Below are 20,538 nucleotides of genomic sequence, written 5' to 3'. Positions count from 1 at the left end.
AGAAGAATTCCCCCCGCTGGTCCCCATCTCGACCAGAGGCAGAATGGATGAGCCCACAATGAATAAGGTGGAAATGCAGGAGTGTTTCAAAGATCTGCAATCACAACTGCTAACCTCCGTCCAAGAGCAATTTAAACTCCTGAAGGGAGAGATGGTGCAATCTATCCAGGAGATCAGACAGGATGTCTCTAAACTGGGTGAGAGAACTGACACCCTGGAGAGAAACCTCCAACAAGTAGAAGAGGATACCCATAAGTTAGAAGAGACATTGGATAGGATAGCCCAGATCACCCTGTATCTCGAACAGCAATGCGAAGACCTCGAAAACAGATTGAGAAGGTCCAACGTCAGAATTAAGAACTTGACAGAAACTATTGGGGACCCAGACTTAAGGTCTATAGTTTCGCAATTGTTCACAGAGATCCTGGCTGAAGAGGGCGACCCTGGGATAGGGATTGACCGTATCGATAGGGTAGGTCCAACAAGAGGGGCAGAACCGGGACAGCGACCCAGGGATGTGATTGTGGCCATGACGTTTTACACCCAGAGAGAGCAGATCCTGAACAAGGCCAAGCACCCCCCCCAGATAAGAGTAAATGGCCAGGAGGTTCAATTATATCAGGACCTGGCTCAGCCCACCCTCCTTAAAAGGCGGCAGATGGGCCCGGTGGTCCGCCACTTATCAGCGGCCCATGTCAAATATATATGGACATTCCCGTTCGGCCTCCTATTTACATGGGAGGAAGTCCAGCACAGGATCACGACCTGCGAAGAAGGGGAATGTTTGCTGGGCATTTTGAGTGTTGCGGAGCGGACACGCCCGGACCTCCGTGGGAGACCGAAGGGGCCAAACCTACAGGAGACGTGGGACACGATCCACAAGAAAGGGAGAGTAAGGAAGCCCAGGCAGGCCCGGGGGCACACCAAGAACTCTCCCACCGCAGATTGAATTGCACTCCGTAGAGGCGTAATTAACAGGAGAAGAAGAAAGCGGTGGATGCGTTTGTATGTCACACAGCAGGCCGGGAGAGGAACGAGGAGTAGCCTGATGGAACTCTTAGTGGGGTTTAGGACTCCCCACGATACGTTTAAGAGGGAAAATACGAGCCGGGAGCCCTGGACATTTTGACTTTGGGCATCTAGTCACCCAGCCCGGACCTCGTGGGTAAGGTTGGGGGGCTGGGGAAAGGGGGGGGGTTTACAAGTTACAGGCTTCGAGGCGACATATGGGCAGGAAACTATTCATGATTGTAATGAGAAGCGACTGTACCGAGACCACGCACCAACCTCGCAATGGACCCGACATATAAGGTCCCGGTGGTAGTGCAATCGCAGAATGTGCCTGGAACCACAAAGCGAACATCCTGCTATATCAGGAAACACATATAAAGAAGAGAGACAGGAATCGCATCAAGATAAAGGGGGCGAAACATGTGTTTCAGTCAAATGCGGATGGGAAGAGGGCCGGTGTCCTGGTGGCTATAAAAGATACTTTGAAGGCCCAGATCCATGACCATAGATCCGACGGGGAGGAGAGGTACATCTTTTTAAACATTATGATCGATGGGAGGAAGATCCCCCTGGCGTTGGTTTATGCCCCCAATGTGGCCAAGAGACATTCCTCAGGGACATGTTGAACTCGCTTGAGCAATTTGTGATGGGGGAAATCATCCTGGGGGGGATCTGGACTTGGCCTGGGACCCCTTGCTAGACAGGTCGAACAATGTTAACGAAAGCTCGAAGGCCCCATCGGCGGTACTGAAGAAGGCTTTCGACTCCCTTTCCCTGGCCGATGCTTGGCGAGCACAGCATGGAGACCGGCTGGGTTTTACCCATAACTCCCATGTCAACAACTCTCGAGGATAGACTATATATGGCTCTTGACGCCCCTCCTGGGCACAATCAGAGAGGTGGAGACGGGTCCCATCGTCCTCTCAGATCACGCCCCTATAACCTTATCTATGGCACTCACAACAAAGCAATCAAGGGTGTGGTCCTGGCGCTTCCCCACGGAATTATTGTAAGATCCAGGTATGGTGGAAGAAATACAAGACAAGATCGATACATATTTCATTGAAAATGACACGGGGAGACCCCTCAAGAGACGCTGTGGGACGCCTTCAAAGCGGTCTTGAGAGGGGAATTGATAGCAATAAAATCCAAGAGACAGAAACAACTAGGTTAATGGGAGAGAGATCTGGAAGCACAGTTGCTAGTAGCCCAAAAGCAAGCGGCGGCGAACCCGAGCAGGGCTAAAAGGACGGCTATGCAACACATCCAGGGCCAGTTGGAGCTCCTGCACACCCGGAAGGTGGGCCACACGCTCATGAAAACAAAGCAAAGATTCTATATCCTCGCTAACAGGGCGGATACCCTACTTGCTAGGCAGCTCAGAGAGGTGACCAGGGAAAGATCCATTCTAGCATTCGTGGACCCCACTGGCGCCCGGGATATTTCCCAGGAGGAGGTGCTACAAGCCATCAAACAGCTCCCCAGGAACAAAGCTCCGGGCCCGGATGGGTATACGTAGGCCTTTTGTAAGAGATTCCGACATGCCCTAGCCCCGAGACTTACAAGTCTCTTCAACACCTTTAAATCAAAGGGAAATATTTCAGCGTCAATGAATGAGGCAAAATTGGTACTCTTTTTGAAGCCTGGAAAGGACCCCACCCTCCCTGGGTCATACAGACCGATAGCCCTCATAAATCTGGATGCAAAACTCTTCACGAAAATACTAGCGAACAGGCTGTCGGAACATCTGCCCTCACTAGTTGACGCAGATCAGACGGGCTTCATCCCTTCAAGGCAAGCAGTGGACAACACCAGAAGGGTAGGCCACATAATAGAAAAGGTTGAACGCACTGACATAGGGGCCATATTGGTCGCCTTGGACGCAGAAAAAGCGTTCGACCGTCTCGAGTGGTCGCAACTCTTTGGAACAATGACCCACATGGGTTTTGGGAACACCTACATGGGGATGTTAAAAGCAAATTATAGAAGTCCATCCCTAAGAATTGCAGTCAACAGCCTCCTCTCCAAGGAGGTAGCACAGACGAGAGGCACCAAATAGGGATGCCCCCTGTCCCCCCTTCTGTACGCTCTCTTTTTAGAGCCTCTTCTAACAAGGATTCGTCAGCAGCACCTGATAAGGGGGGTGCAGATGGGCGGTCTGGAGCACAAAGCAATGGCTTTTGCCGACAACATGCTCCTGACGCTGACAGATCCGATCAGGTCTCTCCCTACGTTAATGAGTGAATTGGAGGCCTTTGGTGCCGTCTCTGGCCTCAAAATAAATAAAACTAAGTCGGAGATACTGAATCTCTCTGCCGACCCAATGACCATCTCAAAACTGACCCAGGAGCAAGGTGTACAGGCGGCATGAGGTAAGATCACATATCTCGGAGTGAAGCTCACCCCCAAGATGAGTCAGTTATATGCAGCAAACTATCCGGCCCTGCTCACGCATCTCCAAACGCTGTTGACGAGATGGACGCATTTATCCACTTCCTGGTACGGCCGCATCGCGGCGATGAAGATGACGATCCTCCCTAAAGTCCTCTACCACTTCCAGGCCCTCCCGATCAGGCTCCCCAGGTCGTTCTTTCGCGCATTAAACAAAATGGTATCAGCATACATATGGCAGCGCAGAAGACTGAGGGTGGCAATGTCCACACTGACAGCGGCGGTCAAGGAGGGTGGCCTGGCCCTTCCACATTTCAAACGATATTATGAAGCTGCACAGCTGCGAGTTCTTAAAGAGTGGGTGGCGGACGACCCTCAGACCAAATGGGTAGTGCAGGACATAGCGGTGGCCGGAGGTCCGCTCTCAAACCTCTTATGGTCTCACAAGAAATACAGACATGGGAACACGTGGATAAGTAAAGTCATGGGCGCCCACCTCAGCGCTTGGGCTTCGGCAGTAAAGAGAGGAAGCCTGACGACGCACCCCTCACTGTTCACACCGCTATTTCACAATCCCGATTTTCCACCGGGTATGGACCCGAAGGCTTTCACCTCATGGAAGCAAGCCGGCTGCATAAGATTCAGCAGCATGTTCAAAGGTGGGTTGGTCTTGTCATTTGAGGAAAGTGTAAGAGAACTGGGGGTGGCGAGGACCGAGAAGTACCGTTATCTCCAAATGACTCACTGGCTGTCAGACCGGTCCAACGAAGAAGCAGCAACGAGAGCCCTTACACAATTTGAGACCTACCTGATAACGGATCCAGGCACGCAGGGGCTGATATCAAACCTCTACGCCCACCTGAATTCGCAAGGGGAACAGGTGTGTTGGCTGTACATGAAGAGGTGGGAGAGGACACTGGGGATGGAAAGCCCGCGTCCCCACTGGGAGGGGACTTGGCAACACCTTGCCACCTTGACAAATTCCATCCATTTTAAGGAAATGTGGCAAAAAGATCTGCTACAATGGCACATTACCCCGAAAAGACTGAAGGACATGTACCCGACCAAGGATGGTCTGTGCTGGCGGGGCTGTCATCAAGAAGGTGACTGGACTCACATATGGAGGACATGCCCGAAGATCACTTCTTTTTGGAGTGAGCTCAAGGTTCCAGGGGCAGAAACGCTGGGGGACAGTATATGGCTAGCCGGAATATGGGACCCCGCCCAGAAAACGCACCCCAAGCAACAACGGAAGGTGATTATGGTGTTGGTTGTCGCGGCCTGGCTGGTCATAGCCCAAGCCTGGAAGCAGCCGACGCTGCCAACACAGCTCCAATGGTTAAGAAGGGTATGGCACTTTATAACCATGTTATGGGTAACATGTAAACTGCGGGGCACCACCGAAATCTTCCATACGAACAGGGGCCCAATTCTACACTATCCCCAGAGTGACTATATGCTTCAATGGTGTCCTCATAAAATTCGTATTCTTAGCATGTTCTGAAGCTAAAATTGCAGATCGCTTCATAAGATTGGTTGTAAGCTCTGTCGTCTTGAAACCATGGGAAGGGTGGGGGAGGAGGGTGGGAGGGAACCTTTCGGAAGGGATGTTACTAAAGTTGTTTCTTGTAGTTGACTAAAACTCAATAAAAATATGATGAAAAAAAAACACACATAATATTTTTGTTTTATTATATATAGATGTACAATTTATGAAAGAGAAGGGGAAGCAGAAACTGACACAAATACAGGGGAATTGGGGGTTTCAAGAAGATGGATAGGAGGAGATGAAGGGATGGAAGTCTCATCAAAACGTTTTTATTCGTGGAGCGGGTTTGGGGATAATTGACTGGGATATGGAGAGGGGGGTCAGGTACATGTGGGACAATGGTATTTAATTTTTTCTTTTATGTGGTCCTCCACAAACTTTTTCAAATGGTTCAAATTTGCCATGAGCATGTCCATTTTTTCTTCCATGCACTGGAGAGTCTTTTACAATGTATCTTTTGGTGTACTATTTTTAATGTTTGTATGGTCTGTTAAAAAAATATATATATATCATCATTTGTGATGTCATCTTTGATGTCCTAGGTGTTAGTCTTAGCAGTGCACGGTGGTGGCGCGAGTTATGGTTGCTTAGCTTATCATAACTGGCGAATTTCAGGGGGTTTTCTGTTTTACTTGGAACCATAACATCCCTTTAACAAAGTTTTTTTTCTGAATTTCATAGGTTTTTGGTAGCGCAACTTAACTAGAATGTCCCTTTAACAAAGTTTTTTTACTGAATATATATATATATATTCAGTAAATATATATATATTCAGTAAAAAAACTGTGTTAAAGGGACGTTCTGGTTAAGTTGCGCTACCAAAAACCTATGAAATTCAGTGAAAAAACTTTGTTAAAGGGACATCATGGTTCCAAGTAAAACCGAAAAAAAAACCTGAAATTCGTCAGTTATGGTAAGCTAAGCAACCATAACTCGCGTCACCACCGTGCACTGCTAAGACTAACACCCAGGACATCAAAGATGACATCACAAATGTCATTGATGACATCACTGATGACATCACATGTCTGGCTCCCTCTTTTTTCCTTTACTGACGTATCTAGGCCACATGGTTTTCTTCAGCAACAGTCAGGAACTAAAAATTGTACACGTACTATATTTGTAGACTTATCCTTCAAGTATGTTCTTACAGTAATTCCCTTAGGGTCCAGTCATATCATATGAAACATATACATAGGGGAAGACACAAGCTTGAAAAACAGCAATCCTTTCTGTGCATGAAGATAATCAATAGAGTTATTAGCACTTTCTGATAGATCTGTTGTTTTTTTATTACTGTATTTTCCCTGTTTTTGCTCATATTTGTATACATTGTACTCACACTACTTTCCTTAGGGTCCAGTCACATTATGTGATAAATATACATAGGGTAAATAGCATCTTTGAAACAGAGCAATCATTTATTTGTATAAAGATAATCAGTTAGGTTATGAATTGTTTCTGCTACTACCTCTGCTTTTTTGCTTACTTCACTTTCCCTGTATATACCCATATTTGTATGTGTTCTTGTCTCTTTGTGTTTTGTCTGTAATAATGCAATTATGTAATACGTGGGTTTTATTAGCTACTTATTACATATTTCACAGTACGCAAAACTCTAATAAGAAAGCAGTTATCATTTCATTATTCAACATATCAACATTATTAATATTGTATCTTCATCATGTATGCTGCACACAATGCCTATGTTTCTGCATGAGTAGCTTAGTATACTGGATAGAACTTCATAATAGAATGCTATTTATATCAATGCACTGCCTAATGAACTAATTAGCTCATGATATTTATTCCAATGATCTTTGACACTTTTTTCTCAACATTATAATAAGAATCCCTTGTACAGACATTTCATGAAAAGTAAATGCACATGTGAGGTCATCAGTGATGTCGTCAATGACATTTGTGATGTCATCTTTGATGTCCTGGGTGTTAGTCTTAGCAGTGCACGGTGGTGGCGCGAGTTATGGTTGCTTAGCTTACCATAACTGGCGAATTTCAGGGGTTTTTCGGTTTTATTTGGAACCATAATGTCCCTGTAACAAAGTTTCTTCACTGAATTTCATAGGTTTTTAGTAGCGCAACTTAACCATTACATCCCATTAACAAAGTTTTTTCACTGAATTTCATAGGTTTTTAGTAGCACAACCTAACCATAACGTCCCTTTAACAAAGTTTTTTTCACTGAATTTCATAGGTTTTTAGTAGCGCAACTTAACCATCGTCTCTTTAACAAAGTTTTTTCACTGAATTTCATAGGTTTTTAGTAGCACAACTTAACAATAATAACTTTGACTTTATGTACATGTAATATCGAACATACTGAACCCCTTCTACTGAAATTGATGTCTGCAAACTTTTTTGATGTCCGTGGACATGTTCGGACAACAGTACCACTACCTAAAAACTCGGGGGGCGGGGTATGTTTAATTGTTATATCATAACATAGGAACATTTAACAAATTCACAAAGCAGCACACATACACATTATATGTAATAATACTTAAGAAATGTAACCCATATATGTAACACACTAACCATTCATTTAAATACAATATGTTCTAAAATGGAATATACCAAAAGAAGATAAATTGGCTTCCAACATAATTACCTTCCAAACACTCCACAACTAAAAGCAAGACCAGACCTACAGAGTACTCAGAACATATCTTACCTGAAATAGTAAGTGTACTTCATTTTACTCATATATTTATAAACTTTCTGTATTAGATAAAAAAAATATATTATCTTTTTTTTTCTCACAGAAATGTCTAGTACTCTGGAATGGCTAGAGGAGCATTTCCCACATGAGGAAATGTCAGAAGATAGTGAAACTAATGGTAGACACTTTACAATATAAACCATTTAATTATTATTATTTTATATACATTTAACATATATATTTTTTATTGTACAGAGCATACCAAAATAGAAAATACCTCTGAAGAAACTGTTACGGATAACACTCTTGACAGCATAAAAGAAAAAATGGATTTATTGTTGACCAATTTTAATAAATTGAAAACTTTTGTTGAGGATCATTTTAAAACAAAAACCTCATACCATTGTCCCACATGTACTTGTCCCCCCTCACCATATGCCAGTAAATTATCCCCAAACCCTCTCCATAACTCAAAACGTTTTGATGAGACTTCCATCCCTTCTTCACCTGATACAAATCATGTTGAAACCCCTAATTCTCCTGTTTTTGTTTCCGTTTCTGCCTCACCTTCTCTGTCATAAATTGTTAATATATGTTAAATAAAGTTACATTTTTATATTTTGTTGTAATTAGTTTCAGTTTAAAAAAAAAAAACATTTTAGGAGTCCGCGGACAGCACGATTGTTCTGAAATGTTCGTAAATAAACAAAAATGGAGGTGTCCTGAAGAACACTATACCTGTCCGTACTGTTCGCGAGCAAGTTGAAACTGTTCTAAAACACACGCGGTGTCCTGAAAAGTTCGTAAAGAAATGAAAATGGAAGTGTCCTGAAGAACACTATACCTGTCCGTACTGTTCGCGAGCAAGTTGAAACTGTTCTAGAACACACGCGGCGTTCTGAAATGTTCGTAAATAAACGAAAATGGAGGTGTCCTGAAGAACACAATACCTGTCCATAGTGTTCGCTAGCACGTTGAAACTGTTCTAAGAACACAAGTGGTGTCCTGAAATGTTTGTAAATAAACGAAAATGGAGGTGTCCTGAAGAACAGTATACCAGTCCATACTGTTCACTACCAAGTTGAAACTGTTCTAAGAACACACGCGGTGTTCTGAAATGTTTGTAAATAAACAAAAATGGAGGTGTCCTGAGCACGCTATGTCTGTCCGTATTGTTCGCAAAGGAAGTTAAACTGTTCTAAGAAGAAACGGCTGTCCGTAACTGTTTGTTTGACGTGTGACGCACTTTTAATTAGTTCAGGACCCGAACAGTGTCCGTAGAACATCAACGCGCATGCGCAAACCAATGTCCGTGCATTTGGTGTCCTGCAGACAGCTGCTTCATTCGCGAACCTGTTCGCGAAGCGATCATATGACCGCGCCCACGCTGATCTCGTGTTCTGAATGTGGACACTGTTCGTGTCCCCGAACAATTTAAAAGTACATTTTCAAGTAATCCACAATATTTCTCAATAGAAACTCACCATAGCACAAGTTCCACATACTAAACCTGAGTTTCTACATACTTTTTGAAACTTTTTGAACCTTTTTTGTGTTCGATCTGTCCGCGGACAGCATGTATCTCCGCAAACCGCGTACAAGCACCCCTATAAAAGACCACGCCATAGAGCTTATTCTCATTGTGTTTCTGGCTATTCTTCAGAGCACAGCTATTTTTCCTGCAACTTGCAGATTATACCATCATCGAGATGGCATCCATGGCTGCACTACTGCCACCTGGTGCTTCAGCACCACACCCACCCCCTCCACCACCACCACCTCCCCAAGGGCCTGAAGAGGGGAACTGGAGTGAGGATGCAGAGGAGGAAGAAGAGGATGACGAGAATGAGGTAGTGGAAATCCCTACTACCCGCACTCGGCGTGAGTCTTGGGTGTGGTGGTTATTTACCATTCATGGGAATGGTCCTAAGGCTCGTGCGAACCGAGTCACCTGTAATGAGTGCAAAATGGTACTCAGTCGCGGCAGGCATGGTTCGTATAGCTTTGGGACCACTACCATGAAGCGACATCTGAAGTCATTTCACACTGGGGCCGTTCGCAAGGTTGTACCTTGCGAGGAGCGTAGTAGGTTGATTTCCTCTACTTCATCCTCCGTTTCTGATTCTGTCACCACAAGGAACACTCCTGTGGGACAGCGTCTTCCTCAAGCTGCCTCACAGGCCATACACAATGCTGATGACCCTTACCTTTCGAGGGTCACAGTTGTGTGTATGTACTGCAACACAGTACTCTGCAGGGGGGAGCGACTTTGCAGTGCTTTTGAGACTATCGTCTGAGAGCACGAGAAGACCTGCTCACTACCCAAATAAAACCCTCTCTACATCTTCCTCTCTCAGCTCGTCCTTTCTTATCCCTGTGGTTGGTGTCCCCCCTTTACCCTCCTTTCCCCTCCTGTCCTGGTGTGTCGTGTATAAAAAAACAAAAAAAATATAAAATAACAAAAAAAAAAAAAATAAGGCTCTTTTCAGAGCCACCTTTCACAGTTAAAAAATAGAAGTGAAAATAAATGAAGCAGGGCCCTTTGTATTTTTTAGAAGTCCGCGGACAGTCCGCGGACATCTAGAATTTTGGGAAGCTACCCTATCGTAACCATTGCAATTTTCTCTGGGAGGAAGTGGTGGCTCTGAAAAGAGCCTTTGGGAGGTGTTTGTGTTTCAAAAATTATAAATACTCAACACCTACTTCAAAATGGATGCTGTAATTCTAAAAAAGTTCGCAATGCATTTTGTATTTTTCTTAGAAAAATCTGATTGCCAGCATAAGTTGGATGTACTCCATCTCTGCGAAAAATGTATGTACTACAAAACATAATATTTTCATTGTGAAAAGAGGACATGCCAAAATCTCTTAGAAAGGCACAAACAGCCTCATTGACATTGCGCCTTGCTTTCTCCATTTGTGGACCAAATGAAGAAGAACGAAGCCACATTTGTCTCTGCGCAATCCGTGAAAAAATTACGTGAGAATTTGGAAACATGTCCATGACCTTCCCAAGTCCTTCTTTCATTGCAAATTGCAAAGAAATTCCAGACACATGTCCTAAACTGTTCCCTCCACAATGAATTATAATTATATCTGGATGTTGCTCTGTCTCCAAAGTAGCACAGAGAGGTAACAAGTCCAACCGCTTCATTTCACGTACTCCATGCCAGTGTACTTCCACATGTGGGAATCCAAGATCTACAGCTACTCCACAGGTTTCTGCATGCACCTTCAACCAATGTATCCACGAGTCTCCCAAAATCCAAACAATCTGTTTTCTGAAACACACAGCCATAGCTATCTGTTCTTCTCTCAGCAAAAAGAGTATCTGAGAAACTCTCTCCTGGCACAACACACCCACTAAACTTTCCTAACCAATCCCTTTCTGTGCTCATTCTCATTTGCATGACTTCTCAACCCAAAAATCCCCGGATGTAACACCCGATGTCCGCGAACTACCGCCATGTCCGCGGACATATCATAACATGGACAGCCCTTCTACCATTTCCACTTCACTCTCTGTGCCATTCCCTCATTGGATGTAGCTAAGAAGTCACATGACCATCCACCAATCACATTCAAGACCTCTACATCTAACGGCATCATCATAGATCAGCACTGCAAACGTACTGTGAATCTCTCTGAGTACAAGTGTCATATCATTGGCAAACACCATCTACAAGAAATACTGTACAAGTCTCCAAGATTTCTACTTGCAGCTCCATGCATATCCATATGCATGAACACAAACTACAGGTATGCATATTTTCTGTACAGTACATGAACACATTGTCTAACTGACTTTTAGCTTGTTTATCTGTAAAATAAATCTACTGTCTTTTTTTCAATCTCCTAAAATCAACTGTCACTTACAAACCTTTATACTATTTAATTTCTTTATACACACACACACTCAAATCATGTTAAACTAACATTTTTGAAATAAAATATATAGACTACATATAGTCAAACAAAATTGCATGCACACTCTATGTTCAAATCTCAAACAATAATACTTGTACAATTACATAATTATTTTTTAATTTCTTTATTTATTTAATTACTTACATTTAAATAGGACAAGCAGCCCATGACATTGAGGCACTATTACTTGGAAGAGCTTAGTAACAAGAATAGTGGTATTCAGTGGTACATTATGAATTTCACAAGGCATAGTAAAGATATTTTGTTTGCTACAGTTAGTCATTGCAATACAATTTATTCATTAAGATAATGGTTTTGAGGAAGGCGCTGAGGATTTCAATTAAAAAAATCAATGTCTAAATTAAAAACAGTGCTATATACAAACAAAATTACTAATTTGTTTCTTTACAATTGCAGTGAAGACCATTCTCCTGAAAAGAAGCAGCCGAATTTGAAGTACAAACAACAACTAAGAGGTAACCTGCTCATTTTAGAAAAAAAGTAAGTAGAATATCACCATAATATTTGTATTATTACTCAAACACACTGTAAGGTTAATTCATGCTATTTCTGTGCCTAAAGATAGAGATTCTGCACCATTCTGTCCAAAAATCTGCATGTCTTAAACAGCGATTTACAGCCATAATGGCCCACAAATTCCTATTTTTCGACACACAAATTACCCAACTCAGCCACTAGAATTTAGATGTTATAGAACAAACAACTGTTTTGATTGTATAGCATTAGATCTACTATTTATACTTCTCCACACCACTAGCTTACTTTTTTCTGTCATCTGAACCCCAGTTTAGTAACACATTAATTCAAGAACCCCCATCCCTACTAGTTGTAGTTCCCAATGCACAATCACACACCATTACATACATCTTTATCATCTTACTAAAACACTCATGCACACAGCACACATACATTGCAGAACACCCCAACCCATACCTTCTTTATTTTTTTCAACAGACCCTAAAGAATGCCTACCAAAAATCAAGTCCGTAGAAAGCAATGCATCAGTAGAGCAAATGAAAATAAGTGTCCAACATAAGCATCCATCTCTAGCAGAATTAGTAAAAAGAAAGTTGAAACGAAACAGCTAATACAGTCATTTAGTGAAACAAAAGAAGTTTCAAGTACAAACACTTTGCCTCCTCTATCAAAATGTAAAACAAACCAAAAAACAATTAACAGAACATCAGCTATCACTACAGATAAAACTGCTTCTTTAAATCTTGATATAGTGCAAAGTAAGCATACCAAGAAAAGTATTTTAGCCAAAATGTTCCGTCACAAAGTCCTTCAAAATCTTATAAAAACAGGAGAGAAACCAGGTTCAACGCTTAAAACCTATCGTAGGAAATTAATCTTAGAAGCGTTGATAGACAGTGCAATTCTTCTCAAAAGAAAGTTATTTATTTTAGTGTTAAACAAAATGAAACCACTAACAAAAATAATAACTAAATTACAAAAAAGACTTCTCAATAAACAAAATGTCAACAGAAAGAACTTCTTAAGTATCTGCAGAGGTGAATGGAGTCACACTACGAGCACAGAACCATACTTTAATGAAGAAGCGTACAAACAAAAGCAAACAAATACAATTGCCATACATAGCAGTGGTCGAGGTTATGAAAAAGTTAATAATACCATAATGGAACAAGAAGTACTCCTTACAAAAATATGCCCTGAAAACTTAGAATTACCCCTCCATTCAACTGAATCAGAACGTTTAGTGTACAAATGGCCATGCGCGTCAATGTGTAACATTCCCAAACAATTTTTCAAGTCTTTACGCCAATTCCTCAATCAATATGTGAAAAGCAAAGACAAAATCAAAATTTAGTAGCACAACTTAACAATAATAACTTTGACTTTATGTACATGTAATATGGAACATACTGAACCCCTTCTACTGAAATTGATGTCCGCAAACTTTTTTGATGTCCGTGGACATGTTCGGACAACAGTACCACTACCTAAAAACTCGGGGGGCGGGGTATGTTTAATTGTTATATCATAACATAGGAACATTTCACAAATTCACAAAGCAGCACACATACACATTATATGTAATAATACTTAAGAAATGTAACCCATATATGTAACACACTAACCATTCATTTAAATACAATATGTTCTAAAATGGAATATACCAAAAGAAGATAAATTGGCTTCCAACATAATTACCTTCCAAACACTCCACAACTAAAAGCAAGACCAGACCTACAGAGTACTCAGAACATATCTTACCTGAAATAGTAAGTGTACTTCATTTTACTCATATATTTATAAACTTTCTGTATTAGATAAAAAAAATATATTATCTTTTTTTTTCTCACAGAAATGTCTAGTACTCTGGAATGGCTAGAGGAGCATTTCCCACATGAGGAAATGTCAGAAGATAGTGAAACTAATGGTAGACACTTTACAATATAAACCATTTAATTATTATTATTTTATATACATTTAACATATATATTTTTTATTGTACAGAGCATACCAAAATAGAAAATACCTCTGAAGAAACTGTTACGGATAACACTCTTGACAGCATAAAAGAAAAAATGGATTTATTGTTGACCAATTTTAATAAATTGAAAACTTTTGTTGAGGATCATTTTAAAACAAAAACCTCATACCATTGTCCCACATGTACTTGTCCCCCCTCACCATATGCCAGTAAATTATCCCCAAACCCTCTCCATAACTCAAAACGTTTTGATGAGACTTCCATCCCTTCTTCACCTGATACCAATCAGGTTGAAACCCCTAATTCTCCTGTTTTTGTTTCCGTTTCTGCCTCACCTTCTCTGTCATAAATTGTTAATATATGTTAAATAAAGTTACATTTTTATATTTTGTTGTAATTAGTTTCAGTTTTAAAAAAAAAAACATTTTAGGAGTCCGCGGACAGCACGATTGTTCTGAAATGTTCGTAAATAAACAAAAATGGAGGTGTCCTGAAGAACACTATACCTGTCCGTACTGTTCGCGAGCAAGTTGAAACTGTTCTAAAACACACGCGGTGTCCTGAAATGTTCGTAAAGAAATGAAAATGGAAGTGTCCTGAAGAACACTATACCTGTCCGTACTGTTCGCGAGCAAGTTGAAACTGTTCTAGAACACACGCGGCGTTCTGAAATGTTCGTAAATAAACGAAAATGGAGGTGTCCTGAAGAACACAATACCTGTCCATAGTGTTCGCTAGCACGTTGAAACTGTTCTAAGAACACAAGTGGTGTCCTGAAATGTTTGTAAATAAACGAAAATGGAGGTGTCCTGAAGAACAGTATACCTGTCCATACTGTTCACTACCAAGTTGAAACTGTTCTAAGAACACACGCGGTGTTCTGAAATGTTTGTAAATAAACAAAAATGGAGGTGTCCTGAGCACGCTATGTCTGTCCGTATTGTTCGCAAAGGAAGTTAAACTGTTCTAAGAAGAAACGGCTGTCCGTAACTGTTTGTTTGACGTGTGACGCACTTTTAATTAGTTCAGGACCCGAACAGTGTCCGTAGAACATCAACGCGCATGCGCAAACCAATGTCCGTGCATTTGGTGTCCTGCAGACAGCTGCTTCATTCGCGAACCTGTTCGCGAAGCGATCATATGACCGCGCCCACGCTGATCTCGTGTTCTGAATGTGGACACTGTTCGTGTCCCCGAACAATTTAAAAGTACATTTTCAAGTAATCCACAATATTTCTCAATAGAAACTCACCATAGCACAAGTTCCACATACTAATCCTGAGTTTCTACATACTTTTTGAAACTTTTTGAACCTTTTTTGTGTTCGATCTGTCCGCGGACAGCATGTATCTCCGCAAACCGCGTACAAGCACCCCTATAAAAGACCACGCCATAGAGCTTATTCTCATTGTGTTTCTGGCTATTCTTCAGAGCACAGCTATTTTTCCTGCAACTTGCAGATTATACCATCATCGAGATGGCATCCATGGCTGCACTACTGCCACCTGGTGCTTCAGCACCACACCCACCCCCTCCACCACCACCACCTCCCCAAGGGCCTGAAGAGGGGAACTGGAGTGAGGATGCAGAGGAGGAAGAAGAGGATGACGAGAATGAGGTAGTGGAAATCCCTACTACCCGCACTCGGCGTGAGTCTTGGGTGTGGTGGTTATTTACCATTCATGGGAATGGTCCTAAGGCTCGTGCGAACCGAGTCACCTGTAATGAGTGCAAAATGGTACTCAGTCGCGGCAGACATGGTTCGTATAGCTTTGGGACCACTACCATGAAGCGACATCTCAAGTCATTCCACACTGGGGCCGTTCGCAAGGTTGTACCTTGCGAGGAGCGTAGTAGGTTGATTTCCTCTACTTCATCCTCCGTTTCTGATTCTGTCACCACAAGGAACACTCCTGTGGGACAGCGTCTTCCTCAAGCTGCCTCACAGGCCATACACAATGCTGATGACCCTTACCTTTCGAGGGTCACAGTTGTGTGTATGTACTGCAACACAGTACTCTGCAGGGGGGAGCGACTTTGCAGTGCTTTTGAGACTATCGTCTGAGAGCACGAGAAGACCTGCTCACTACTCAAATAAAACCCTCTCTACATCTTCCTCTCTCAGCTCGTCCTTTCTTATCCCTGTGGTTGGTGTCCCCCCTTTACCCTCCTTTCCCCTCCTGTCCTGGTGTGTCGTGTATAAAAAAACAAAAAAAATATAAAATAACAAAAAAAAAAAAATAAGGCTCTTTTCAGAGCCACCTTTCACAGTTAAAAAATAGAAGTGAAAATAAATGAAGCAGGGCCCTTTGTATTTTTTAGAAGTCCGCGGACAGTCCGCGGACATCTAGAATTTTGGGAAGCTACCCTATCGTAACCATTGCAATTTTCTCTGGGAGGAAGTGGTGGCTCTGAAAAGAGCCTTTGGGAGGTGTTTGTGTTTCAAAAATTATAAATACTCAACACCTACTTCAAAATGGATGCTGTAATTCTAAAAAAGTTCGCAATGCATTTTGTATTTTTCTTAGAAAAATCTGATTGCCAGCATAAGTTGGATGTACTCCATCTCTGCGAAAAATGTATGTACTACAAAACATAATATTTTCATTGTGAAAAGAGGACATGCCAAAATCTCTTAGAAAGGCACAAACAGCCTCATTGACATTGCGCCTTGCTTTCTCCATTTGTGGACCAAATGAAGAAGAACGAAGCCACATTTTTCTCTGCGCAATCCGTGAAAAAATTACGTGAGAATTTGGAAACATGTCCATGACCTTCCCAAGTCCTTCTTTCATTGCAAATTGCAAAGAAATTCCAGACACATGTCCTAAACTGTTCCCTCCACAATGAATTATAATTATATCTGGATGTTGCTCTGTCTCCAAAGTAGCACAGAGAGGTAACAAGTCCAACCGCTTCATTTCACGTACTCCATGCCAGTGTACTTCCACATGTGGGAATCCAAGATCTACAGCTACTCCACAGGTTTCTGCATGCACCTTCAACCAATGTATCCACGAGTCTCCCAAAATCCAAACAATCTGTTTTCTGAAACACACAGCCATAGCTATCTGTTCTTCTCTCAGCAAAAAGAGTATCTGAGAAACTCTCTCCTGGCACAACACACCCACTAAACTTTCCTAACCAATCCCTTTCTGTGCTCATTCTCATTTGCATGACTTCTCAACCCAAAAATCCCCGGATGTAACACCTGATGTCCGCGAACTACCGCCATGTCCGCGGACATATCATAACATGGACAGCCCTTCTACCATTTCCACTTCACTCTCTGTGCCATTCCCTCATTGGATGTAGCTAAGAAGTCACATGACCATCCACCAATCACATTCAAGACCTCTACATCTAACGGCATCATCATAGATCAGCACTGCAAACGTACTGTGAATCTCTCTGAGTACAAGTGTCATATCATTGGCAAACACCATCTACAAGAAATACTGTACAAGTCTCCAAGATTTCTACTTGCAGCTCCATGCATATCCATATGCATGAACACAAACTACAGGTATGCATATTTTCTGTACAGTACATGAACACATTGTCTAACTGACTTTTAGCTTGTTTATCTGTAAAATAAATCTACTGTCTTTTTTTCAATCTCCTAAAATCAACTGTCACTTACAAACCTTTATACTATTTAATTTCTTTATACACACACACACTCAAATCATGTTAAACTAACATTTTTGAAATAAAATATATAGACTACATATACTCAAACAAAATTGCATGCACACTCTATGTTCAAATCTCAAACAATAATACTTGTACAATTACATAATTATTTTTTAATTTCTTTATTTATTTAATTACTTACATTTAAATAGGACAAGCAGCCCATGACATTGAGGTACTATTACTTGGAAGAGCTTAGTAACAAGAATAGTGGTATTCAGTGGTACATTATGAATTTCACAAGGCATAGTAAAGATATTTTGTTTGCTACAGTTAGTCATTGCAATACAATTTATTCATTAAGATAATGGTTTTGAGGAAGGCGCTGAGGATTTCAATTAAACAAATCAATGTCTAAATTAAAAACAGTGCTATATACAAACAAAATTACTAATTTGTTTCTTTACAATTGCAGTGAAGACCATTCTCCTGAAAAGAAGCAGCCGAATTTGAAGTACAAACAACAACTAAGAGGTAACCTGCTCATTTTAGAAAAAAAGTAAGTAGAATATCACCATAATATTTGTATTATTACTCAAACACACTGTAAGGTTAATTCATGCTATTTCTGTGCCTAAAGATAGAGATTCTGCACCATTCTGTCCAAAAATCTGCATGTCTTAAACAGCGATTTACAGCCATAATGGCCCACAAATTCCTATTTTTCGACACACAAATTACCCAACTCAGCCACTAGAATTTAGATGTTATAGAACAAACAACTGTTTTGATTGTATAGCATTAGATCTACTATTTATACTTCTCCACACCACTAGCTTACTTTTTTCTGTCATCTGAACCCCAGTTTAGTAACACATTAATTCAAGAACCCCCATCCCTACTAGTTGTAGTTCCCAATGCACAATCACACACCATTACATACATCTTTATCATCTTACTAAAACACTCATGCACACAGCACACATACATTGCAGAACACCCCAACCCATACCTTCTTTATTTTTTTCAACAGACCCTAAAGAATGCCTACCAAAAATCAAGTCCGTAGAAAGCAATGCATCAGTAGAGCAAATGAAAATAAGTGTCCAACATAAGCATCCATCTCTAGCAGAATTAGTAAAAAGAAAGTTGAAACGAAACAGCTAATACAGTCATTTAGTGAAACAAAAGAAGTTTCAAGTACAAACACTTTGCCTCCTCTATCAAAATGTAAAACAAACCAAAAAACAATTAACAGAACATCAGCTATCACTACAGATAAAACTGCTTCTTTAAATCTTGATATAGTGCAAAGTAAGCATACCAAGAAAAGTATTTTAGCCAAAATGTTCCGTCACAAAGTCCTTCAAAATCTTATAAAAACAGGAGAGAAACCAGGTTCAACGCTTAAAACCTATCGTAGGAAATTAATCTTAGAAGCGTTGATAGACAGTGCAATTCTTCTCAAAAGAAAGTTATTTATTTTAGTGTTAAACAAAATGAAACCACTAACAAAACTAATAACTAAATTACAAAAAAGACTTCTCAATAAACAAAATGTCAACAGAAAGAACTTCTTAAGTATCTGCAGAGGTGAATGGAGTCACACTACGAGCACAGAACCATACTTTAATGAAGAAGCGTACAAACAAAAGCAAACAAATACAATTGCCATACATAGCAGTGGTCGAGGTTATGAAAAAGTTAATAATACCATAATGGAACAAGAAGTACTCCTTACAAAAATATGCCCTGAAAACTTAGAATTACCCCTCCATTCAACTGAATCAGAACGTTTAGTGTACAAATGGCCATGCACGTCAATGTGTAACATTCCCAAACAATTTTTCAAGTCTTTACGCCAATTCCTCAATCAATATGTGAAAAGCAAAGACAAAATCAAAATTAAACTACTGCAAAATATGGATACCTTTCCAGTACGCAAGTACACAGGACTACAAGGACATTCATTGGCCTGCATTACAGGACCTACTTGCAAAACCACCTTCCATGATATCAAAAGGATATCAACACATCATTCAACTATAAGAAATCTAGTTTATAAACTGTACTATGCTAAAAGTCCTGCTTTAACACTATCCAATTTAAATAACATTCTTCTACATGGTACAGCAAAAGACCTACTAGAAGAAATCGACTATATCCAGAAAAAATATTTTGGAAGTGAAACCCACTTACAGAATGAAATAGCTGTAAACCAAATTAGTAACAATTCTACACATGGCAACCTTTTACTATGCACATACAAAAAAGAAACTAAAATTTAAAAGTACATCAGCTGAAGTACCAAACCATGTGGTGTATGTTGCCGCAGAACTTTTTATAAAAGTAACACAAAAACTGTAGGCCTATCATACAAAATAGAAGACAATGAAGATTCTAAATGGTTTGAATTAGCTCTCTACCTTCTAGCAGAAAACAAATACGAAATAACTAACCCCGTAATACTTTGCAGTTACTGCACTACACAACTTGACAACAGCCAAACTCCTTCACGTGCTATCACAAATAATTTGGAATTATATCCACTACCAAAACCCCTTCAACATCTTAATTTATATGAGAGCATCATAATTCAAACAGTGCACCCATTTCAAGCAATAATACGCCTTCAACCAAAAACTGCAAAATTACCTCCCTCTGAATTAGTGAAAGGTATTTGTGGAAAAGTAGTGTATTTACCATTAGATCTAAAAGAAAATGTGCACACTCTAGGAGTTCAATGTCCAATGCAACAATCTTTAATTATCTTGGTAAATGGAGTACCTTTAAAAGACAAAAAAATTTGGCAACAGCTGATAAATTTACATAAAGTTAGAGAAGCCTTGCAATATCTTAAAGAGA

The sequence above is a fragment of the Ambystoma mexicanum genome, chromosome 13 (genome assembly GCF_040938575.1).
Source record: "Ambystoma mexicanum isolate Mex_15411 chromosome 13, UKY_AmexF1_1, whole genome shotgun sequence".
Lineage (NCBI taxonomy): Eukaryota > Metazoa > Chordata > Amphibia > Caudata > Ambystomatidae > Ambystoma > Ambystoma mexicanum.
Note: the sequence above shows the minus strand (reverse complement) of the source record.